Here is a 26,542-nt window from a genome sequence, read left to right as displayed (position 1 = left end):
GGATTAAGATACTGCAGAAAGTTCTGCATTCTTTTCCTGAAAGGGCTTTCTGGAGAAACCTGTCTCTTCACTGGTGGGCAGGAGGAAGTCTTGCTTTCAGTTGTTCCTATTTTCCTTATCTTAGCAGATGGGCTCACCCTGCAGGCTTGAGTCAGCCTCATCCCTGCAAGCCTTTCTTCCTGTTGTCCTTGTCTGGGCCTCCCACAGTTATCTCTCTCATCAGGGTGACCAAACATCTTGCTGTGATTTCTGTCTGAGATCTTAACTCTGGTAACCCTGGGTTCCTGCTGGACCTTCATGTAACCCCCCTCCATGAAGAGATTACATTGACCCTGGGAAGTGGTCACATGGCTGCTGGCCATGCTCTGGCTGCTGTTCAGAGAGGCCTGAGAAGGTGGGCTATGTGTTGTAGAGAGCATATTTGTGTGGCAGTCTTGATGGATGCCAGAAGTTGGAGCACGAATCTGCTCCTCTGACTCAATCCCCACTATGAACTCAACCTCACTAAATACTTGTGCTTTCAGGCCTGCATCTTCTGAGTCCTGTGAAATAGAAATTCTAGAAGGGGAGTGGCTTTTACTGGTTCCTGGAGACTCTGAACTGTTCAGATTGACATTGATGATTTGGGAGCTTACCAGCATGCTGGCTGCCATGGACACATCACCTGCAGGGGATATCTCCTTCCCTTCCTCCACTGTCTCCCTGGTCTCTTTGGCCATTGATGGTTGGGACCCTACATTGATCTCCAGCAATGTCTTGCTCAGATTAGGGTCTCCTAAGGCCACACCTGCATTTTCATCCTGTTGTTCATGCTTGAACACTGCTGGGCTTAGACTTGGCTCAAGATTGCCTCTCCCAGCCCCCAGAACAGTGTTCTGAGTTCTGATCAGGAGGTTGCAGGTGCTAGACTGAAAGGGTATGCTGTCCTCCTGCCCAGAAGGATGGGCTTCTGTGGGCACATGTCTATCACTAAATGTTGTCTCTTTCTGTGCCCACTGCAAATCTGCTGCTGAGTGGGCAGTAAAAGTACTCTGCAGAGTAGCTACTGACATTTCTCTTACCACCTTTTCTCCTGAACATATCTGAGGAACTTCTTCTGGGAAATTGGTAACCTTTGTAATATAGTCAGCTGAAGAGGAAATGGCAGGCTGTGGAAGGGGTGAGGCTGGAGCCTCACTCAAGTTCACATTCATTTGTTCAAGGGCCTTCATGTGTGGATCCCATCTGTGCCTCACCCGGTATCTTACGATATGTGTTTCTAACATCAGGTGACTTTTGGGATCAAGAAAGGAAAGCTCCTGGGAGGTGTTCACCCTGAATTGACGACCCTTAAGTGGTACTTTTTTTATGGGTTTTGCTTGGATGTTGGACTTGGGAAAGGCATGGGTGGCAGCAAGCTAGGATCGACGCACACACAGAGGGATTGTGCCTTCTTTCATTAGCTCCACCTTTCTGCTCAGGTGGACTTGCAGTGTTTTTGCCAGATGTTCCCTGTCTGGGTTTGTTGATAAATGAGTTCCAGAGAAACACTTACTGGACCTCACCAAACAGTTTTCTGAATTTTCCTTCAGACATACAAGTGATGGGCTTTCTGAACTCAAGTATAGACCTTCTGGGTCCCTCCTCAGGTCTTTCTTTATATCCTCGTGTGGGTCATCTCGTTGGATCATTGCTAGACCTTTCTTAGAGGTTCTTCCAGAGCATGTGGATGTAACCTTCTGTACACCCTTGCTCCCTTCACAAGTGAGTACAGATGGGTGTGTGGGCTGGGAAGATCCATACATTTCTTTTATCTGGTACTGACATTTCCCTGAGAATTTGTCCTTAGGCTGCATCAGTTCCTGGGATGCTGGGAATCTAATAGGAGGGCAGTGTTGCTGTTCATTTCTAATGAGTCTGTCTTGAATCTGTTGTTCTTCCTTGTTGTCCTGGAGTTTGGGGCTGTGAGAATCCCCAGGAAGGATGGAGGGTGACTTAGTGATCTGGTTGACCTGACTTCTGTGGGGAAGTTTGAGATTGGGTTGACTAATGGGTTCCTGAGATTTTTGTAGCTTAGAGGCTAAAACCATTTTCCATTTTAGTTTCTTCTGCCCAGGCCATTCCAGATTCTGGTGTTTATTTGGGATGAATGACTGTGCCTTGTGCTGGGATGTAGAGCAAATTACAGGACAGGAGCTAATCGGGGATAGAGTAGAAGGTGGTTGATTTGGGAAAGAACATGGGAGTGTGGCCTGGGTATGGACCTGATCTATTCCTAGTGACATGGTTTGTGTCCAGAGTTTGGGTTGGACCACTTTCTGGGGTAGTTGCTCAGCCTGGAAAAGCTGTGGAGGTCTATCAGCCTGAATTAGCACTGGGAAGCAGTTAAAATTTTTGTTGAATGAAATAGCTTCAGGAAGGGCAGAAGACCTCCTGTGGACCCAGGCAGTAGCCACCAGGGACTCACTGTGCAGAGAGGGCAGACCCCAGAAACATTCTCTGCATTTCTCTTGCACAAGGTCCCCCAAGTCCTTGGTATAAGAGACCTCCTGATAACTGGGAAACTTCTGTGGTTTCCATTTTGTGATCCAGAAAGGGTCTGGCCTGGTGTCTTCCTTGTTGACCAGTAACTTCGGTATCTTGCCTAGAGAATCCAAGGAGTAGTTGGGACTCATTGATTTAAAAAATGAGCCTTTTTTTCCTTTTTCCTCCCATAATCTTAATTCTACTCTTTTGGTGATCATTGTCTCCAAAACCTTTTGGATATTGGGTTTCAAGAAGGAGAGCCCCCAGTCTTCTGTGTGCCAGGGTGTGGTGTCTGCCAAGGAGGAGGTTTCAGCTGGTTGGGGGGACTGACATTCTTGGTGGGATTTTTCATGTGCCCTGCCATGGAAAAATAAGGCTTTGGCAGTTGCCCACCAGCAGGGAAGGAATGAAATTCGATAGTTGCAGCAGTAAAGGCCTGAGATTGTCCTGACTATAGATGTCAGACAGGAAGTACCTAGAAGGGACCTCCAGGGGACAGTCCTCTTTGGAATTCTTTTCAAGTCAGACTGGTATTCTTGATTTTCTATTGATAGGGGTGAGGCCAGAGGCCGGGGGTCCTGAGTCAGAGGATCCAGAGAAGACAATGGTGATAAGGTGTTTGGAGATACACTCTGCCTAGGTGGCCTGTGGATGATAACAGGCCCTGGTTTTAACACCTCAGTTGTGGCATGTCCAGGGAATGGATGACGAAAGTCTTCTTTGTTACAGAGTTTCCCTAGGGTGCTACAAGGGACAGGAGGCACAAGCTATAGTCAGTTGGGCAGAGTGAGCCCCAGCAGCCCAAGTCCCTCCACGGCCCAACACATTCACACCAGAGGGTCCTTCTCTCTAACACTGCAGAGCTAAAGTCTCATCTCACTGAAACGTTGAATCTGCCCTAAGGTCAGCCCTGGGCCCTGCATTCACACTATAGTTTCCAGTAGGGATTAGGGCACAAAGAAGTGGGAAATTGCTTACCTTTGCAAAGTTGAAATCAACTTCTTAATCTCCTCTAGATTCTTCACGTCATCTCTAGTTACTGAAAATGGACATTGGGTTATGGCAAAAAAAAAAAAAAAAAAAAAAAAAGGATATTCCAGGAGGATGAGTGGAATGTCCCTTTGAGATCATGAGACTAGACTCTGAATCTCAAACATTAGTGCCCAAGACCACAGAATAATGACAGTGCTAGCAAGTAATGACAGTGACCACATTATAGAGGCACATGAACTGACCACATTTTATCATTTACAAGGTGTTCCCACCTCCACCTCTACCTTCATAAGCTCCTTGTGAGGAAGAAAAGATGGGTCATCTGAAAGAAGAACGGGTCTTAAGGATATAAGAGACAGTGTTATCAGGAGGACCTGGAGATCTCACCTGAAAATCAAGGCAATACTGCTCCACAACCTCCAATCCCACCCACCACTAGGACACAACCTGGCCCATCACAACTTTGCCACTAACAGAACCTGGAAAGTATCATGATTCTGATTTCCTTCTCAGATGTCTCCTCAGGGCTCTGCAACTGACATCCTAGGTCTCCTAGGTTGCTAAAGATCAGGTAAGATCAAGTCACCTCTGGGGAGGAAGAACAGAACCTACCTTTCAGGCTGCCAGTTTTCTTCCTCTTTTTGTTTGGGCCCCACTTTATATGTTGCTGAAAGACAAGAGAGAAAGAGACTGGGGTCCTATTCTCCTTCTCTTCCTAAACAACTTCAGGCATTCTTTGACCTGGATAATATGACATTCTACATTTACCTAAGGGAGTACTGTGTCTTTCCTTTCATTTTACCCTTTTTTTATGTAGGTAAAATATTTTCTCTCTTCCTTGGAAAACACAAGTGGGATTTCTCCATGAGATGCAGCACAGATTTCCTCAGTCACTGTCCTTTTCCTCAACACCACAGATTCAGCCTTGCAGGTGACCCTCAGCTTCCTATTGGGGTCTGATCCCTGTGGCTAGAGGCCACTCCACTCTCTGGTGGATGATTCTCAGGGCCACAGCACAGCTCTTCAGATCAGCCCAACACAGAGGAAAGGTATAGCCTTCAGGTCCCTGCTATGAGAAGGGGACTAATGAACCAGTGCTAAGGGCCTATTCTTCCCCAGATGCTGCCAACTTTTGGGAGTCCTGTTTGTGACCATTGAGTAACAGAATAGTGATTGACTACACTGCATCATATCACACAGATAGTTTCAGAGCTAAGGTGGACAACCCATTGTCCATTTTCACCTCTGCCCTGATCTGCCAGTGCTTAGGAGAAGGATGCTCTGTTCCTAGATTTCCCCTCTGACATGTCTCTAGTTGATTTGGGAATGTGAACACAGTATAAAAAAGAGAGAGGACCACTGTTCATGGGTTATGATCTGAGAGTTTCTTACCTTCCTCGGGTTTTTCTTTTTCCCAGCTGGTGGTGAGGGTGGCTTTCTCTGAAGGTAAGGGATTAATAATAAAAAGATTCCCAGTCCACACACAAAGGCAAGGATCATATCCATTGCCCAGGTGGTGGTGCTGGGATTCAGCCATATGGCACTAATGCTATTCAGAGGAAAGAGAGAATTCTCCATCATCTGAATCGCGCTGTTGCTCTCAGGCAACTGAGCTCAGGGAGCTCCCCTTGGGAGTAGGCAGTAGATTCCAGGCTTGCATCACAAAGCTGTGGCTTCTTCATCCCAGCCTCCAGTCCAGCACATTTGACCTACCTCCTAGTGCACCTGCTAACTTGTCAGAGATGACATTAGTCCATTTTCTGTTCTATCCCCCTCGAGTCCAGACATTATATATATCCTTGCAGATTTCTGCTTGAAGTCCATCTCCTTCATAGTTTTCATGTTTTGGACTTGTCTCTGGAAATTTGTTCTTTCACATGGTTTTGTATTTTCATGATCTCTGTCTATCTCCAATTTTCCAAAGATAATGTGAAGTTCATTCCTAGCATCAGCTCAAACATGAAAAGTTAATTTCTTTTACATTTATTTAGCTTTGTGAAATTTGAGTAAAACTTGACACTCCACCAGCCCACAAAATTTGAAAAAAATATTATCTTCAGCTCTAGTGTCTTAAACAGAAATTTCACACCACATTGTTAATTCATATAACTAAGTTTAAAAATTAAAACAAACCTTCACAGGATACTTTTGAAAATTTCTAGCGCTTTGTTTCCCAAATCAATGAAAAAGTGCAGAAGAAACTTTGAAACGTTACACAAACATACACACAAACACACACAACCTTTGACAAATAAATCCTATATATTAAAATCTGAGAATGAAGTATTTCTTGCCATTTGAAATTCCTCTTTTATCAGCAAATTTTTCAGCCTTTGCTTCTCTGGAAATATATTTTTCCTTCTGTTTTAAAGGATTTATTCAACATGGAAATATTGACTGACAATATTTTTGTTTATTCCTTTTTTTGTCACTTCATTTATGCCACTTTACTGTCCTGTTTCCATTGATCTGATTGAAGGTCAGCTGTTGATCTTGCTGTTCTGTTGTATAAGAAGAGAAGTGTTCCTCTGCTGCTTCTTAGATTCTCTTCATCTTTCCTCATGTTGAATTTGTGATATATCCAAGAATGGATACGTTCACTCTTGTTCTGTTTGTAGCAGTCATTCAATGTATAAGTCAGTGTTGACATGAAATTTGGTAAAACTTCACTCATTATTTCTACAAATGCTTTTTTCTTATCCACTCCCCTTTTTTTCTTTGCTTCTCAAACTCATTCGACCCATGTTTGGATGCTTGATAATGCGTGTCCTGAATTTGGGGTCCTATTTACTGAATTTGACTATATTCCTGTGGCTGCACTTCTGGTCTCTCTATTCTGTTCCATTTATATGTTGCCTGTTCTTTTTCCAAGGTCACATTGTCTTGATTACTGTTGCTTTATAGTCATCTTGAAGTGAGATAATGTCATCCCTGTGCCTCCTACACAACTTTTTTCTTCTGCAAAATAGTTTTGACTCTTCCAGGTCTTTCCCATATCCCTATGAACTTTAAAAAGTTTTTCAGTGAGTACGAATTAATTTTCTGGAATTTTGTTATGATTTCATTGAATCACTAGGATGATTGGGAGAGCACTGTCATCTTAAGTTTATCCAGTCTTCCTAGTCATGTGAACATGAACTATCTTCTTACTTATTTAGTTCTATGATTTCATTTAGCATAGTTTTATAGTTTCTTCATACAGATATACAAATTTGAGAGCCTTAATCTGAATATTCACTTGGGGGTCTAAAAGTCATGATATTATCTTCTAAATTTCATATTCCGCTTGTTCATTGTTGTTACGTAAAAACTAGATAGGATATTGGTATATCAACATTATGCCATCCAAATTTGCTAGAATCACCTATTCTTTCACTATGTAGTTATTCTTGATTTTGTTGAATTTTCTTAGTAGACACTCCTGCCAAGGAAAGACCAACTTTATTTTTCACAAATACCTGCATCTTCATTTTTTGTTTGTGCCTTAATGGTTTAACTTTGACTTCCTGTGTGATATTAGAAAAAATGATGAGAAGCAAGTTATTTGTCTTGTTTATGAGCTTGGCCAAAAAGCTTTGAGTTTCTCCCCACTCAGAATGATGTTATCTGTCATTGTCTTATAGATGTTTAGCAAATTGAAGATCCTTGCCTTTATTTCTAGTGTGCTGAAAGCATTTTTTCACTGTGATGTGTATTTGTATTCTATATAATTGTTGTACGTGGAGAACACATTGTGACATTTATATATGTCCTTACTATAATATATCTTTATTAGAGTCACCCCTAAGTTACTTTTCCCTCCTTCTCCGCTCCCCCTTCTTAAAATAATTACAACAGGTTTTATTTTTCTGTGTTCATACATGAATATAAAATACATCTGCCATATTTACCCTTACTCACCTTTCCTTATTTTTTAAATTGTTTTATTATTCATATGTGCATACAAGGCTTGGGTCATTTCTCCCCCCTGCCCCCACCCCCTCTCTTACCACCCACTCCACCCTCTCCCTCTCCCCCCCACCCCCTCAATACCCGGCAGAAACTATTTTGCCCTTATCTCTAATTTTGTTGAAGAGAGAGTATAGGCTATAATAAGAAAGAACAAGTGTTCCTGGTTGAGATAAGGATAGCTATACAAGGAGTTGACTCACATTAATTTCCTGTACATGTGTGCTGCCTTCTAGGTTAATTCTTTTTGATCTATCCTTTTCTCTAATTCCTGCTCACCTTTCCTTATGCCGACTTGCCTCCTACTGGTACCCTGTCCCAGACAGGACATGTTCTGTGTTCTTGACCATCACTTTTAAAGTGTATGTTTATGACTTAAGAGGATTTTGCCTTGGTATGTCAGACATGTTTATATCATGCTTTAATCAGATTAACCCCTTATATTACTTACTCTTTTTCTATTGCCCTGTCCCCCTGTTGTTCAAAGCTTACAATGCATTATGTTATATTATCTTTTCATACACAGATGCAGTGTGTTTCAATGTTTTTCACTCTCTAAAATTCTGTTTCCCTCTCCCTCATCCATGTTGTCCATAGATAGAACCAATAATACAATCATTCTCTCCTCTGTGTCTCTCTCTATATGAATATATATTTAATCATCTATGTATTTATAGGTATATTTATCATTTAATCTTTAGCTTCAACCTGTAAGAGGAAACGTGAGTATGTTTTTTTATTTTATTTTTATTGTTTTATTGTTTTATTATTCATATGTGCATACAAGGCTTGGGTCATTTCTCCCCCCTGCCCCCACCCCCTCCCTTACCACCCACTCCGCCCCCTCTCTCTCTCTCCCCCATCCCCTCAATACCCAGCAGAAAATATTTTGCCCTTATTTCTAATTTTGTTGAAGAGAGAGTATAAGAATAATAGGAGGGAACAAGTGTTTTTGCTGGTTGAGATAAGGATAGCTTTACAGGGAGTTGACTCACATTGATTTTCTGTGTGTGGGTGTTACCTTCTAGGTTAATTCTTTTTGATCTAACCTTTTCTCTAGTTCCTGGTCCCCTTTTCCTATTGGCCTCAGTTGCTTTTAAGGTATCTGCTTTAGTTTCTCTGCGTTAAGGGCAACAAATGCTAGCTAGTTTTTTAGGTGTCTTACCTATCCTCACCCCTCCCTTGTGTGCTCTCGCTTTTATCACGTGCTCAAAGTCCAATCCCCTTGTTGTGTTTGCCCTTGAGCTAATGTCCACATATGAGGGAGAACAGATGATTTTTGGTCTTTTGGGCCAGGCTAACCTCACTCAGAATGATGTTCTCCAATTCCATCCATTTACCAGCAAATGATAACATTTTGTTCTTCTTCATGGCTGCATAAAATTCCATTGTGTATAGATACCACGTTTTCTTAATCCATTCGTCAGTGGTGGGGCATCTTGGCTGTTTCATAACTTGGCTATTGTGAATAGTGCTGCAATAAACATGGGTGTACAGGTGCCTCTGGAGTAACCTGTGTCACAGTCTTTTGGGTTTATCCCCAAGAGTGGTGTTGCTGGCTCATATGGTAGGTCAATGTTTAGCTTTTTAGGTAGCCTCCAAATTTTTTTCCAGAGTGGTTGTACTAGTTTACATTCCCACCAACAGTGTAAGAGGGTTCTTTTCCCCCGCATCCTCGCCAACACCTGTTGTTGGTGGTGTTGCTAATGATGGCTATTCTAACAGGGGTGAGGTGGAATCTTAGTGTGGTTTTAATTTGCATTTCCTTTATTGCTAAAGATGGTGAGCATTTTTTCATGTGTTTTTTGGCTATTTGAATTTCTTCTTTTGAGAAAGTTCTGTTTAGTTCACTTGCCCATTTCTTTATTGGTTCATTAGTTTTGGGAGAATTTAGTTTTTTAAGTTCCCTATATATTCTGGTTATCAGTCCTTTGTCTGATGTGTAGCTGGCAAATATTTTCTCCCACTCTGTGGGTGTTCTCTTCAGTTTAGAGACCATTTCTTTTGATGAACAGAAGCTTTTTAGTATTATGAGGTCCCATTTATCTATGCTATCTCTTAGTTGCTGTGCTGCTGGGGTTTCGTTGAGAAAGTCCTACCTATACCTACTAACTCCAGAGTATTTCCTATTCTTTCCTGTATCAACTTTAGAGTTTGTGGTCTGATGTTAAGATCCTTGATCCATTTTGAGTTAATCTTGGTATAGGCTGATATACATGGATCTAGTTTCAGTTTTGCAGACGGCTAACCAGTTTCCACAGCAGTTTTTGTTGAAGAGGCTGCTATGTGAGTATGTTTTTAAAATTATGGATAGGTATTACATTTTTTCGTATACTTATTTCCTGACCTATGCATAAGTGTGTGATTCTTCTTGATTTTTGGTTGTACGGCTTCTTATTTGCTTGGCTAGTGTTTTACCCCATGAGCCACACCTCCTACCTGTTTATTTTTTTCTTCTGACTGGTGGTATGGGAGATTATATTAACTGATTTATGAGTGTTTAGCCAGACTTTCAGTCCACTGATCAATCCTATTTGGGTATGTCATTATGTTTTTAATTGATTGGATTGTTTGCTAGTGTTCGGTTGTTTGTTTCACGTTTCTGTTCATGAAAGGGATTAGACTGTAGTTTTCTGTTCCTATAATATTTTTGTCTGATTTTGGCATTATTATAAGGCTAGCCTAATAGAAAGATTAAGGATGTTGTAATTCTGGGCGCTCTGCCAAGAATAAGAAAAGCAAAAATACCTTTAGAATTTTGGCCACAGCTCTGCTTGACAATGGCAGTCTCTGGCAGTGTGCAATGGTTACTGCCGGTGGAACCACTATCCAAGACTTACTGAACTTAGTACACACTGGCCTACCTGCAAAGGGCTGTGTGGATGGCCTATTTACCAGTCACAATCTGCTGTAGCAGACCCCTACTCTCTATGTGTGACATGTGGATTTCCAACAAGGAAAAGGCCTCACCAATTGCTTATTGATTTTCATGTTGTAAATGACATTGGGCCCATTTACCATGAAACTGGCTCTCCATCCCAGGTGATAAACACAGTGCAAATGATCTCAAAAGCTCTAGAGAGTGTGACTCCATACCTGAAAATGCTTGTTATATGGATGGGTCCACCAGGAGATCCTAAGTGTCTGGCCTGCTGTCATGGTATAGTCACCTCCAAAACTTTCTGGATTGAGACAGGAGAAAATCAGAGCAGTCAATGGGCAAAATGATACATGTCTTTGTGTTAACTCATGAGCCATGGCCACTGGATGTTTTCCTAACTACTGGCAGTGAACCAGGACCTAACACTGTTGATTGCACAGTTGCAAGTGAAAGAATGTTGTCTACTGGGAAAATCTGGCATTGTGGGTTCATAGGAAGCACTACAGGAACTGCTAAAATGGGATGCAATGATTGTCTCTAATATGTAGTGACTTTGTTTCAGCCAAAACCCAAATGGCAGGTGTGTGGAACAAGTCTCTTGTTATTGGAATGTGCCTGATACTTTGATGTTAACATCGAATAGATTTGTTATAGCTGGGATGATGTCCCTTTTTGATTATCCCATATATACTCTTTTCTTCTGATCCAAATTTTGAGTACCTATCTGTTGTTAATGTCACAGTAAGACATGAGAATAGAGGAATACAAGTTGGTCAAGGTAGGGCATAGACTACCTGGATAAAACTTCATAAATATCCTGCCTAGTGAAAGATACAAGTGTTTGAAAATGTCCTTGGAACCCCCAGTTTGTAGTCAGCCTACTGGCCACTATGGCATGACAAATGGGGATGTTTTTACAGAATGGAATGCTCTGAAAGCAGCACATGTACTGTGGGTTAGAGAACCTGGCCTCATATGACCTTTTGAGACATCACCTTACTTAAAGCTTTATAAATACTGACTGCATGTGGTGCATGCAATTGTCACAGATGCATCAGGGGTAGGGATATGCACATTCAAAAATAAGTCGTGTAGTATTCTCCTGGCAAATGAAGCTGTCAATCATAAAAGGGACACCCCGCTCTTCTGCCCCAGCTCTCTCTTCTTCTGCCCCAGCTTGGGCTTTAAATTGCAACATAAACAGGAGAAATTGTTCTTTGAGTGTCTTATCTTAGATCAACTCCTGTCTGTGGGAGTGCATTCCACTTTCAATAATTCTGTTCAGCAATATTCAACTGCAACTTTGTGTTTGGATGAAAAGTCAGTATCAGTCCTCATGGGCCCTAATATTGGCACACAACTTTAAAGTCACCTGTGCTTACAGATCTTCCCCAAAATCATGATCTAGAAATGCATGCATGCTGGTTTTACTTTTAAATCCAGTAATCCAGATTCTCCAGTTAACACTCCTCCTTCAGTTAATACTTACAAGCAGAACAACCATTACAGCCTTAACCCTAATTTGGAAGTGTTAGCTTTGTTGGGAATCAACTACACCAAAACCTCACCAGGTGTGAGAATGAACCGATGACCACATGCCTGTTCCTTTGGAGTAGGTTATCATGATATCACCATTTGTTCAAGCTGGACCCAGCAGTTTCCCAAGACATCTTTATCTCCCAATATCTAGCCATTTGGGCTTTTCCTAAGCCAAACTTACTCCAGTACTGTCCATACGTTAGGGAACAATTTGAACATTCAAGAAATTTCACATTTGCTTCTGAGAGTACATTGTGCCATTTAGAAAAGCACTTACAATATATTTTAGTTCGATTGTTCCCCTCCATCATTATCTTTTTCCTCACTCCCCCATCTTAGAATACATTCCCAAATCTCATTATTCCATTTTCATTCATTAGTACATATTATTTCCATCATATTCAACCTCTTTCACCCGTTTCTTATGTTTACCCCTTTTCCCACTCATTTATTTTTATAGAAAAATGCCTTTGAATTTGTTTAAGGTAGCTACACAAGGTGTTTCATTATGACATTTCCGTGTATATAGGTATTATATTCCGAATTGGTTAATCCCCTCCATTGTTCACCTTTCTGCCTTAGTTTCCATCTTATAGTAACTTCAGTAGGCTTACATATTCTATATTTATTCTTGTATAGAAAGTATACTAACCATGTTCGCCTTCTTTGTTTCCTTCTTTTACCCTCCCCTTCAAACTAGTGCCCTCCCCTTAGGGTGACCTGTCTTTTATTCTTGTCCTTCATAGTTTAGGTGTCTGTTAATTGTCCAGTGGGATTTTGCCTTGGTATTATGCCTGTACATGCATTGTGCTTAAGTCAATGTAGCCCTCCTCCACTGCACTCCCTTGCCCCTTTCCCCCTATCCTTTGTTGTTTAACAGATTTCAGCACATTTCCCTATATCTTGTTCCTACACAGATGTGATGTATTTCACTATTACTCACTATCTTTCTTTCCTTCCTTTCATTCTCCTTTGTTCTCCTCTAACAGTCTCAGTTTTGGATGCATGCTTTGTATGTATTTCTAAGTATATATAAGTTTGTCTGTATTTATGTTGGATCTTTAGTCCGTGAGAGAAAACAACTGGACTTTGTCTTTGCAAACATGACTAAAATCACTTAAGATATTTTCCAGCACCATCCATTTAACTGTAAATGACAAAAATTCATTCTTCTTTATATAGCTGAATAAAATTCCATTCTATATAAATACCACATTTTCTTTGCAATAGTTCTCAACCCTGTCTTCACAAAACACACCACATTAAAAAAAAAAGGGGGGGGAGACTGGTGGAGTAGCTCATTTTGTAATCCCTAGTCCAAAACCCAATACTCCCTCACCACCCCCACACACAAGAAAAAGAAATTAATTCTCCTGTCTGGCAGAATGGAGGAGGAGGCCACATGGAGGAAGTGCTCAGGCGTTGAGAATTGAGTAAATTGTCCCCAAGTGGACGGTGGGGCAGATGTGGCTGGCCAACCTGGACAATGCCTTCCTGTCGCTGAAGTGAACATTTTAAGAGAGGAAAACCTGGAGTGTTCTCAAGAATAAATTTATGGGATCACATAGAAGTAAGCCAAGAAGGAGAGGAGGAGGGAGAGCATTAGGGTGGTGGGGCAGGCACGGGGCAGGCTGGCCCAGGGCAGTGGGGCTCAGCTGCTGGAGCAGGCTGAGGAGCCACATGGAGCTCCACTTGTGCAGCAGGTGGGCAAGGCATTGGTGTGGGCTGGGGCTGAAGCTGGATCCAGCCCTAGCTCTGGAGGCCACTGGTGAGCCTGAGCTGGGCTGACCTGACACCTGTCAGGTCAAGAGGAGAAGGGATGAGTGTGAGTTCACTGTTCTTTCAGTATCACAAATCCTGCCCACTGCCTTCCAGAGCAGGTGCTATCCACAGGGTCTCCCCCCCAGGAGTCTTCTGCCAAGACAGAGATCTCGCTGATGCTGTGCCCTTTTCCCACTTGAAGAAGCTCTGTTCTGCATGCCTTTCCAGCCCATTTTCTTTTCGCTTCAGGTCTCGGTCCTCCTCTCCTCATGGGCAGGCTGTGCCCCATTGAGCTCCTCATGGAGGGAGTCAGCTGGGTGCACCAGGTGGGAGCCAGTGAAGCTCAGCCTCACCTTGGGCCAGTGCCCTGTTAGGTGGGTCCTGATGAAGCCCCGGGCAGAAGGCTGGAGCCAGGCATCCAAGAGCAAGGGCACAACCTGAGAGTGGTCTTGGGGGACTGCAAGGTGAGAGGCCTGGCCTTTACTCTCCTTTGGAGGGGTGGCTGTGGAGACGGGGATGAAGCTTGGCCCACACCCTTGCCCATGCCCATCTCCAGTGTGCAGTCCTGGTGGAAGGCCCTGCTCACCTGGGAGGAGGGTTGACCTGGCCTGTGGAGTCCACAAGGTGGGGGGGGGGGGCGGTGCATGACATGTGCATGGCTAGCTCCTGAGCGAGCGAATGATGGGAGTGTACTGTGCACAAACCTGACTCCCATTTGTGTTCCCGAACCTGCTGATCTGTCCCACCCATTCACTTGACTATACCACATGCAGGTCTCCTCACCTCACCACCAGTGTGCCCCACATGTGGCAAGGCTGTGAGGCCAATTGCATCCCCCTACCTTTTCTGGGTGCTGCCTGCTCTGATATTCCCTGTGATTCACTGGCCATTGTCCTACACTAACAAACCATTACATAGCAGTTCCTTTGGGGTATTACAAGTAATGTAGAGATAATTGAAAGTATACAGAAAGATATATGTAATTTATATGCAAAGGCTGTGACATTTTATTTAGAGGATTCTAGCTTCCACAGGTTATGGGTAAGCGGGTCCTGGGACCCAATCCCTGTGGATGCTGAAGGACAATTGTACATAATTGAAGTTTCTGTTAAACTGGAAGTAAAGTACAACTACAGCACATCCCTGTGCACCTCCTTGTTCTTCAGTGGGAGACAGGCCCTGGACACAACACAGCACAGTGATTTCTGCTCTATATCTGTTGTCTTCACTTCCTGGGATGCTCATTATCATTCCAGACAGTGAGGCATCACTTGCTGGATGGGGCTTTTTCTAACTTCCCATCTGCTCTCTCAGAACACTCCCTTTTGCACACAGAAATCACCTCCTATCTTGCCCATTCCTCTGTATTCGTTTTTGAAATATCTACTTCTGTTATGAGCCTGTAATTACCTGATTATCAGTCTATGCTATAACCATTTTACTTATCCCAACCTTGAACACTGTGCCTCCTACTTTTGGCAATCTATATTTAATGTTCTCTAGATTTTCAGTGATGTGAATATTTTCCTTTCTCTCCAACAAAAGGAAAATCATGCACAAAGCAGTAACGACATGCCCTCCAGGTAATGATGTGCTGTCCTGGTGTTGAGATGACTGCCTTAAATAAAGTACTTTTAGTTAGGGGGATCCTGAAAGAATGCCAGAAAGCCAGAGGTTATGAGCTACATATCAGAGCAATTGATGTAGTCTTTGTCCATTTGCCATTCCTAAATCTTTTTTGCATGTGTGTAATTATGAGAGTTTACACATTTTATAATTTAAAGATATGACCTTCATAAATTTTTATTTATATACACATTCTTAATAAAGTAGTAAGTTTTCTGGAACTTTTAAAGATTTTATGTGTAAGCGCTAGCATGATTTCTTCTTTGAGTAAATGTCTAAGGATAATCTGTTCAAGGAAGTCAGTAGTGAGACCTGTCTCCTTTGTGTACAGTAGAAATATGGCGGCATATATTGAGGCCACATTTCTGGATCAGACCATATGAACTTGAGTAGATATGACAAGAATGAGAACCCCAGGTAGATTGTTGGTTGTGCCTCCCATAAAAATATTGGTGACCCATCTTGCTTTCAGGGATGTAATGATGCAAGATTTTAATGATACCATTTTTCTTATTTTTATTTTCAGAAAAAAAAGAGTTAGTGGCTGCACTCCACTTCTATAAAATAAATGCCAGTGGCTGGAAATTGACCTTGGACAGAGAATGAACATCACAGATTTGGCCTCCTCTGATCAGCTATCTCCTGATGTTCAGTGACAGTGGGAAGAACTAGAAGCAATGTCAATGTGAAGAAAGCATCTGGGTAAGTGGTCTGTTGAGAAACAGGGTTTGTCAGAGTATGAATTAGGCTGGCTACTGCATGTCACTGCCATATCTCAGACCAACCTAGAAACATAACTTCCACAAGCACTTTAACATGCTTTTAAGTGCGTGCAAGATACCAGTTGAATTTAAAACACATTTCCCATGTTTGATCTATGAGATAAGTAGAATAAGTTTATAATGTAGTGAAATACTGGAACTGTCTTCTCACTACTCCCTTAAAGAGTGTGAAGTCTAAATTATAAATTAGTCCTATTAACTTATTTTGTTCAATTACACAGTGGTTTGCATTGCCTTGCCATCATCTAATCAAATAAATTCACTCTCCTGTGACCTCCAGGAGATGGAGATTAAGTAAGATTTCTAAAAGATACTGTACATGTATTGGAAAATGTTTCAATGGAGGATGTGTCATAGGTCCTGCTCTGACATGAACACTTTCACTGTGTGGCCTTTGTCGCTTATGCTCTGTTGGTCGCTTAAAGTTCTTTGGAATCATAACTGCTTCAAATTATTTTAAATTACCTTACTTACTACCTCTAGGTATAAGTTCATACTTCTTTTAGAAGATTAAAGTTTTGTTTGCTTAAATTTTAAATATTAAAAATCATGTAAGTGCATTACAGATTTAGTATGTAATATTTGTAAGTCATGTTGTGCTCTGAAAAAGAGGCTAGAAGAGGAGAATATTGGAACAGTCTGCACAGTATTTATGACAGGCTCTTAGAGCAAATGTTGGGTGTGTGACCTGAAGAGTCTTTGTTACTAGCAGAAGAAATCACTTTGTTATTAATAACAGCATTCATATGTCTTCAAGGGGGTGATGGAAGTGGAGAATGGAGAGTTAGGATTTAATGGACACAGAGTTTCAGGTTGGGAAGATGAAATTGTTCTGGAAATGGATGGTGGTAATGGCTGCATAGAGATATGGATATCTTAATGCCACCAATCTACCGTCTTAAAAATGGTTAAATTGGTACAGTTTACATCATGACTTTTAACACAAAAAAACATAATATAGTTTGATTTCATTTACTTTTGGCTCAAGATGTTGGATAACTTTCTCTTTTTCTTTAATTGCCATAGCAGAAGAAAAGGTGTTAGCTAAAACATTACTTCTCAGCACATAGGTTATGGACTAGGCTAAAAAGGCAAAAAAATATTGTTTGTGGGATAGGAGATGGTTTTCGTTTGAATGTCATTAGAATGTTAGTCATTATAAGTTAGTGGCTTGTGATCTATTTAATTTTTTTTTATCTCTGAAGCTCTTATTAGTTTGGCAGTAAACATTGATGTTAGTGAAGTCAAGAACTAGTTCTCTATGAGTAGATGAAAGAACTAAGCAAGAGGGTATTTGCAAGAGTTTTTAGGGTTGGCTCTAATCAAACAGGTGCCAGGTATGTGGTCAGAAGGAGATGTTAAAGTTGAGTTGATTCAAATAAAATCACACCTACACCAGGATTAGGGTAATCTTCAATTAAAAATTAATAAAATTTTATCAGTAGTGGATTACTTATGTAGAATGCAAAAAAATTAACCTTAAGGAGGCATCTATTTATCGACAGCCCTTTCAATCCAAACTAAATATTTTAAAATTGTGTAAATAATAGCTAATGCATGCTGATACCTGATCCCCTGAAATGACTGGAAAACAGTGAACGTTGTTGTTTGACACTTTAAACCTGTTTCTTGGGGGAAAGCCATATCCAAGCACCATCATTGGCCACTTCCGTTTCAGTTTAATTTCCCAAGGGGAAACACTGTCAAGAACAGTTAATCCTAGACTGATAATGTTAATCCTAGACTGTGTGAGTGAGAACAGATGATGGCCACTCCATCCTGTGAGCAGGCTGTGTGTATACGCTGGACTGTAAACAGCATAGTCCTAGGCTGCCTTCCTTCAGCTCCCAGTGAGCTGGCTTGAGGAGAGCCTGACTCAAAATGGAAAGTAACTCTCCTTCCAAACATTTTTAAGGGACAGAGATAGTGATGGGAAGAGCAGACAAAGCTCACTAAACCAAGTGAGACCTTGTGAGAAGAAGGATTATGACCAGGATCCCCAGAAGCTTCCAGTGTGCCTACTCCCAGGAGCAGTGGACAGATCTGGAAGGGAGACCTGGGCTGGGCATCTGTGCACACTAGAGCCTGTCATCTCCAGATCCTCCCCTCCTTGCCATCCTCACTCCATGGAGCTGCACAGAGGCCAGGAAAGAAGCAGCTCCCCTGAATGCATTCTCCAACAAAACTACCTTTGTTTACTACAGAATACAATCCCCCATGCAACTCTCCCCCCACCCTATGATCCCCCTGCCCTCACTCTTCCCTTCCTACCTTGAGGACCACCTGGACCAGCTAAGTGATGAATAGCCTTTGGCTGCTAGGGTATAGGATGTGACCAGGGTGAAATCCGGCTCAGGCCACACCTTGAGCATAAGCACCCTAAAGACCACCCACCACCTATGGGCCCCAATGCCTCTTCTTTCTCTTCTTGGTGCCTGATGACTCACACCTTCTCTTCTGAGGCCGTGGGGTGGTGTTTAAGCTCATGGTGGCAGGCTTGTAATGTTGGAAATCCTAGTGGCCATGTCTAACACAGTGGTGTTAAGTGGGGATGGCCACAAAGGTGCCTTGAGCAGCCGTCACCTTGGGAACAGTGTGAGGGTCTCTCAGACCTGTGGTTTCCTCCTGTCCTCCAGGACTGACACATTCCCTGCATGTGTACACCCTGGAGCTGGGGGGGGGCCTTGGGAGGTGCTGCAGTGCACCATTGACATCATCTGAGCGCAAGCTCTGAGGTCATGGTCCCAACGTTCAAGGCTCCCATGACAGTCTCCAAAGTCAATTACAAAAATACAAAGGCAATGGGAACTCCAAGTCTCCTTCTAATGACGGTCCTGCACCTCACCCAGGGCTCCCACCCTTGGGTTCTTAGTGTCCATATGTCCCACAAAGCAATAACCCCTGTATGACTCAGTGTCCTGCAGCAGGCAGGGCACCAGGAGCATTAACACCATTAGTGGTGGCAAGGCACTCGATTCTGAGTCCTCTGGACCATTAACCCAGAAACACTATACCCTTCCCTCTATCCTCCTACTGCTTGAAATAGAGCCTGGAGATGGCCTTATTTAAGGGAGTTTCTTTATGCTACCTTGAAGAGACAGGTTGCAAAGCAGCCCAAGTCCTTAGCTGGCTTTGGTCTTACCATGTGCATGGGTTATAGTAGGATAAGTGCTGGGTTCTAGTGACAGAAGAGGATCATGGTCCAAGGCCAACCCAACCTGAACTCCTCTCATTGTTCTGTTGACTTCTGGCCTTTGAAGTGTGAGAATATAGTTAATATTGTGGGGTGAAATTAAACATGGCACTGCTGTGTCCCTCATACACAATAAGCAAAGGCTTGAGGGAAACTTCTTAAGTATTGGAAAAGCATTTTCAGCTCAACCAAGAAATAGATCATGTCATTGAGAAATAACTCGTGTTGTCACACACCTTCTCTTCTTGTCACATTTGAGACTTTTCAGCATCAGCAAAAACATCATCTGGTATTCATGATCTGATTAATGATGTTAGCGACTTGCAGAATTTAATAGTAGGGGTTTCTTCAGTCTGATGTTGTCATGTCATGATGGACTTGCTGTGCATGTCAGAGTCTGGCAAAAATCAGCAAAAACATTATGTGGGAATCAAATGAATAAAAGGGATTTACAATGGAGGTGTGTATAACTTACTGAATTATACACATCTAATAGATGTGTTAAATTTATTAATGCTCATATGTGTTTATGTTGATTGGATATCTGGAGTCAGTGTGTGTATTTGATCATGTGAGGAAGTGTTGTTTTGATTTTACAGGTCTTGAAATTGTAGAGTGGTTGTTCTGTGAAAATGTGATGCTATGCTTGGCCTCTCAGGGATGGTAGGAATTCAGAGGGCATGGATGGTTTACTGTATGTGTTTTGGGTATCTATGGGGACTATGGTGCGTGAATTCATAGTTTGAGGTTTAGTTGTAAGTTGGGTGTTGAGTACAAATACATACCTTCACGTGTGTGGGTGATGGCATCTGTATATAATTTAGATATAAGGAATCCATGATGGTACTTGTGTCGTGCAAGATCGAGTGTATTTGGAGGATGTAAGATGTAACGTTTGTAAACTCACAACTGGGCTTAAGTGTGTGCAGTTTGGGTTTTAGAATATTTTACCTGTGTTTTCCCCCCAACAAATGCTATTTGTGAGTGTATCGTGGCAAAGTTGGAAGAAACATGTCTAAGGGCAATGTTAAGGCAGTGTTTGTGGATTTTTGCATGGAATTTCAAACCAACTTGTATTGTTAAGAAATGTAGGAGGATTGTCTGTGCATTCAGGACTTGGTGGATGGTGGTGTTTCTCTGTTTTTCAGGATTTTTACATGTGTTTTTAGTATGTGAGGGTGGGTCTGTGACCAACTGGGGAAAGATAGAATGAATATTTGCAGTTATGGTGTGGAGTTTGTATGATTCTACAAATGAAAAATGAAGGAGTTATTTCTTCTATTTGGAAGTGCGGGAAACAGAACTTTCAGCAGTGTGTTCTCCATGCGATGAACTGCAGTCTTAATAATGTGACGATGCTCGGAGATCAGATGAGACAAGTACTCTCTTCTGCAAACCCCTCTGAGAGTCAACTGTCCACCCTCTGATACACCAATGGGAAGGGACACCTTCTCCCAGGCTGTTAAAAGCTTGCAGAACCTGTGTGCTAACTCCCATCTTCCCCACTCTGAGTTGGTAAGACTGCTGGGTATCAAGTAAGTCAGTCATGTCACTCTGAATCAACCTGACCCCTTGTTAATGTGATGCTTCGCAACTATGTATGACATCTGAGAGTCCCCAGTGCTGAGATGTTCTGGTTTCTATTTGGGAAACCATAATCTAGTGTTGAAGAAACATTGTCTTTTCTTTTCTGAAGACTTGAGGTATCTGCAGCTCTAGGAAGTCCATACCAGCTTTGTGTTTCTCAGATAAAGAAGTCCAATTTTCTTCATTTTCTCTATTCCATGTAGTTACTGACCTACGAGAGGGTCAAGAATGTTCAAGGTTGCTACCAGCTGACCCACCGTGCCTCCAGCCTCACTGGGATGAACCCCAGGGTTTCTGAGCATGGCTCTTTATGGTGAGTCTCCTTCAGGCCTGGAGTCTGTGAAACAGCAGGAGGCAGACTTGGCCTTTGCAGAAATAGGTAGAGGGAGCAAAATGTGGGATATAAATCATCTGTTATGGTTTGGATCTAAATTATCACCTAAAAGATCATGTGCCAATAATGGTTAAATCCCTAGCTTAATGGTCCTACTGGGAGCTTGTGGATCCTTTTCAGAGGTGGGGCCTAATGCAAGGAAAGTAAGTCATCAAAAGTGTGTCTTTTAAGAGTATATTGTAAGCATAGTCCTGCTTTCTGTTCCTTTGCTTTGTAGCTACCATAAGGTAGGGTGTATTTCTCACCATGTGTACTCCACCACAATGGACTGCCCCACCACAGGCTCAAACGCATCATCACAACAGGCTGACATGCATCAGAGCCAAGTGACTATGGAATGAAACCTTTGAAGTTCTTTGAAGTTCAAAATAATTGGGTTTTTTTCCTTTTAAGATATTTATCCTGGGTATTTTGTCATAGTGATGGAAAGCTGGATAACAGAAAACTAGCAAACAGAATGGAGTTGTTGCTATAGCTGTGGCTATGCCAGACTATGTGGATCAGAAGCCTTGGTAGCTGGTTTGTTTGAGACAGTTGTGAAAGTTTGGAGAAGCTGGCAAGACAAAGTCTGCAGTGCTAGAAGCAAAGCTTTACAGCTGATTCTAGTGGGAGCTCTGAGGAGAAGAATGCTGATATGAAGGGGACAGTAAAGGTTGTACTCATAAGTCCTCAAATAGAAGTAAGGATGATATTGGGAATTTAGACTAGAGGTGATTCATATTACATTCTGGCAAAAATCTTGTCCTCATTTTGCCCATTCCCTGAGATTTTATCTGAGGATGAATTCATCTGCAGGACTAATTACAAGGCATCAGAGTTTAAAAGTGTGATGAGTATTCCTGGTTGCAGATTTATCATGACATGTGGGCACTAAAGGCAAAGTGCAAAGATTTGAAAATTTAACCTTTGGCCAGAAAGTAGTGATGTGAAGTTGAGGCCTTGAAGGGCATGGTTGTCAATGGGATTAGTGTAATTAAGAAGCCAAGGTCTATGTACTGGTTAGAAAATGCCTGGAGGGCATCTCAGAAATCAGAATCTCTAATCACCCACTGGAGGATGAGAAACCTCTTTTTTTGAGAAAGGAACCTTGGGACACCCTGCTTGCACAGGGTCACCCAGAGAATCGTTTCCCTATCCTGCTGTCAGGGCACTCGAAGGCCTAAATAGCTATGGTCCAAATAGTCCTGACTACTGTTCATGCTGACATCAGAGCTTGGCATACCCAAGTAGTGTTGCAGGCTTGCAGAATGCAAGAGTTGTGGGTTCTGGAGGTTCTACTGAAATTTCAGAGGAAAGCCTGGGAGGCGAGGCAGTGTGTGCCCCAGTCAGAGTCTCTGCAAGCAGTACCAGACAGATCTGTGTGAAGATGGAAGACAGAACCTGAAGCTTCCATGGAAACCTAGGAAGTTAAAGATGCCAGGAATGTGGACTGCCTGCTGGGAGGAGCCAAGTTAGCAAGAAGAACCAAGAGTGCAGCCTTGTGTTCAGTAGGCAACAAGGCCATAGGGGCAAGACTGCCCAAGAACTAGAGGGACAATATTCCACCACCACGGATTGGAGCTACAGGTTATGTTTGCCCTGATAGATTTTGGTCTTGCTTGGTTTGATTCTTCCTCACTGTTTTCCTGTTTTTCTCCTTTAGAATGGGAACATTGTATCTTAGAAGTATGCAATACAACTTTCTTTTTGATTTTCGTAGGGGCCCACAGCTAATGTAACAGCCAAAGTTTCAGTTCTACTGCCACCTAAGAGGACCAAGTAACTGAAGAGAGGAAGTGGAGAGACCAGAAACGATTTTAGCAAGAAGGTGACATGTCAGAAGATGAAGGGTAAGCCTGGGGTCATCTTGCTTAAACTACTTATATGAAGTTTATGTAGCATCTTTTATAGAATGGCACCTGTTTCAAACAGGGGGTCAGATTAGTTCATTTCTCTTGAAAAATGACCGGTTCTAGAACATGGGTTGAGATAGCATCTTATCTCAGTCTTGAGGTCACCACGATATCCTGGTGCTGTGAATCTGAGAAAACACAGTTTGGAGGTTTGCTACTTGAAGTTCTGTGCATCTGGATGTTTCACAGCCCATCCCATTCTAGACTTTTATAGCTCCCTTTTAGTTGGTACCTTCTCATACCCTAGAAAGGAGGAGTGTGCAGGGAAAGAGTTAGTGCTTCTAACTGACTTCACATTTTGTTGTCATAATATGGAGCAGGGTACAGGGATAAAATAAAGCCATAGTTGTAAATCAAAAAGAAGAAAGACAGGAGAAAAACCTTGGACTCAGGGTAGAGCTTCACTAAGAGTTTGCCTTGAATCTCAGTGGAGATTTTGGACTTGGACTTTTGACTTGGACAGTGCTGGAGCTGTCAAATTGAGGACTCCTAGAGATGATCTGAATATGTTTTGAATCGTGAGATGGACTTAAGCCTTTGAGAGTTGGGGCAGAATATTTTTGTTTGGATCTTAAGTGTCTCCCAAAGCCTCATGCTTCTTAATGGCTTGGTCCATAGCTAATGATCCTGTTGGAAACTGGTGGAACCTTTTCAGAGGTATGGCATAGTGGCTGGAAATTAGGTCAATGGGGGCATTCCCTTTAAAGGGATATTGGTACTCTGGCCTCTTTCCTCTCTGTTTCCTGGCCTCTGTGAGGTCAGGAGTATCCTCCCCTACACATTGCTCTCCATCATGATGTACTGCCTTGCCAGAGGCTCACAAGTAACAGGGCCAACTGAACATGGGCTGAAACCTGTGAAACTGTGGGCAAAAACAAATGAGTCCTCTTTTAAGTTACTCGTTGGAGGTGTTTTTATCACAGTGACAGAAAGCTAACAGCACCATCAACAACACGGGAAGCCCCCAGCCCCACCCTCTGCCAAACTCACCTCCTGTGGATGCAAGTAGCAGGGATCACTGAGGGATGTCAGCCTGGGGCTCAGTGGTCTCAATCAATCCCATTGCCCAAGACTTCACTCACCCATCCTTTGGAAAATAATATGTCCACAGTTCTTCAGGATTAGAATTGGATCATGCAGGGAAACTCAGGGCCTCTTCTGTGAGAAAACTCCAGAACCCTATTAGCTGTGGAGGCAGATGTAGGTGGAGGGAGCCCAGGTGAATAATTTCAGGTTGAGCTCAGAAAAATGAAGTGGGAAATGTGTGCCCTCCTAGCGAGGAGGAGATAGTGCTGAATTGACAGAATATACTGGAAAGGGACTATTGGGATGATCTTCCCCTTGTTCTCCTCTTAGTGCCCCACAGTAAGTTCTTCCCCAGAAGAGAAATGTGAAGTATTTTCTTCTCAGTGGGTTCCAGGTTCCTTAAAATGCAGCCTGGTCCAGGAGAGGATACAGGATAGAAGGCAGGCTACTGCTTCAAATCCCACAACCTGTGTCAGGGTCACTGACTCTGGGCAAGCATTGTTAACCTCTCTGAGCCTCTTATTTCTCTGTAAGTTTTGGATATCAGTGTTAACTCTACAGGGTTGGAAAGATCAGAGTTAATATGTGGAAAGTGCTTGGAGCAGCCAATGGCATAATATAAGTAGCTATCGTAATTGTTAGGTATGAATGTTAGGGTATTCTCCCTCCTTGTGCAAACATACATAAGTGCCCATTTCCCGCTACGTTCCCCTCTTCTTCCACATTCAGAGAAGCAACATGTCTTCTGATGCCCCAAGGGAACTTGTGACCCCTGTTCTTGCTCCTTAAACCTCAGCCTCAGTGTCTGCCTCACAGCAACATGAGGGCTTTAACCTGTGTCTCCTGAAGTACTTAGGCCTCAAGGATGAGAGCAGATGTTTCAACTTCAAATGCTGCAGAATAGACATTACAGCGTGTGCATGAAGGAGGCAACCAAGAATGAAGAATGGATATAGGAGGACAGGTTTTTGCCTTCTTACTGTTGCAACAGTGACATGCTTTTGGAAAAAAATCCACTCCCCAGTGTCTACACTTACTTGAGGTGTGGTGACAGTAATATGAATTAATTTCAAGTCATGGCATCTCTGCCCTGTACCATGGACCCATCACAGCCTCCCTCTCATTCTGGCCTCAGCTGTGCAACCTTCCTTCTTGAAATCTTCCTCTTCGTTGTGGGGTCTTGCTCTTCCTCTTCTGTCATCAACAGCAGACTTGGTAAAGTTGCCTCCTGGAGGAGCTACATGTCCCCATCAGAGAGTGACGCTAGAGTGGGTAGGAGGGCCATCCATCAGAGCGACCTCTAATCACTGACCCTCATTTGCTAACTGGAGTAAAAGAGTGTTGTTTTTACCTACTGAATTTATTTTCCTGTTGTTCCTTTATCTACAGTCTTACCACAGTACATATCTGATAGATCAGAAAATGAGCATGTACCTCATGTTAAGGCTAGGAGTCCCCTTGAGGAGGCAGCTACAACAGTGGAAACAGTTTCATACAAGGGAATGCACACTTTCTTTGCCTTTTTATATTCTGTTACAGTTTCAAACACCTTCTCCTTCTATGTGTAGAGTTCAGGAGATGAATAGTCGTTAATCAAGTTGCTAACTGATATCTCCAAAATCCACAGTATGTGTTTGTGTGGGGGTTGGGGGCTTCCTTTGTGTGTGAGTGTATTCATTTATCCAGGGCAATGTGTTCCAGTATATTTCATGTGTAGGATGGAAGGATAGAATACGATATAGAATTCACACAGTGAATTACCTTGTGTGTACATGTTTGATTACCATATTGTAGGATTTGTGCATGAGTAGATTGAGTGCCTTTAGAAGGTGAGTACAGATCTGATATGGCAGTCCACGTATGTTATCTAATAGAGATGGCTTTGTGTGATTTGAAGGCATTGTGTGCTGCTATGAATATGTGTGTATGCATTTAAGAAGGAAGTTTATATATATATATATATATATATATACTGATTTGGGTGTTGGATTTGTTTATATTCAGACCATAGGTTTTATTTGTATAGTGTGGTATCTGGATAAGAATTTTGGAGGCATGTTTTTTGGTGTAGAGAGATGTTGGGAGAATGGGGGTTGTTAGGCATATTTGGGTATTACTGTTGTATATAGGTAGCATGGCTATGTGACAGACACTGTTTATAGTTTCCCAAGATGGACATTTGTTCCTGCTGGGAGCTGTGAGGGAGTTTGTGTGTTTTGGGGAATGGAGGCACATCTTGTGAGTTTGGAATGAGGCAGTGATGTCCATGTGTGTCTGTTTGAAAGGTGTTGCTGTGTTTCTCTTTCACTTCTGAGACACTGTGTGTATGTGCATGCCCAGGTAGTCATGTGAGTTATATTTGGGAATGGAGAATTACGTCATATATTAAGAACAATATGAGTTTGTTCTGAATGT

At 42.4% G+C, this 26,542-nt stretch overlaps 1 protein-coding gene across 3 annotated transcripts in view; it reads left to right on the top strand.

Moving 5' to 3' along the window:
* LOC109678314 (uncharacterized) overlaps positions 1-26,542 on the top strand; it is a 155,757-nt gene that overhangs the window by 99,556 nt on the left and 29,659 nt on the right. For 2 of the 3 annotated variants that reach the window (XR_012440566.1, XR_012440567.1), the window contains 6 exons: positions 3,761-4,069; positions 13,251-13,436; positions 13,877-14,091; positions 15,780-15,955; positions 21,019-21,128; positions 22,909-23,038. The gene's annotated coding sequence lies outside the window, so the exon portion shown is untranslated. Of the gene's footprint in view, positions 1-3,760; positions 4,070-13,250; positions 13,437-13,876; positions 14,092-15,779; positions 15,956-21,018; positions 21,129-22,908; positions 23,039-26,542 lie in introns of those variants that run through there. The other variant, XM_074052538.1, reaches the window with a different exon arrangement.

This window comes from Castor canadensis, chromosome 13 (genome assembly GCF_047511655.1).
Source record: "Castor canadensis chromosome 13, mCasCan1.hap1v2, whole genome shotgun sequence".
Taxonomy (NCBI): domain Eukaryota; kingdom Metazoa; phylum Chordata; class Mammalia; order Rodentia; family Castoridae; genus Castor; species Castor canadensis.
The sequence above is the reverse complement of the archived record's forward strand: the minus strand, read 5'-3'. Positions and strand labels throughout refer to the sequence as shown.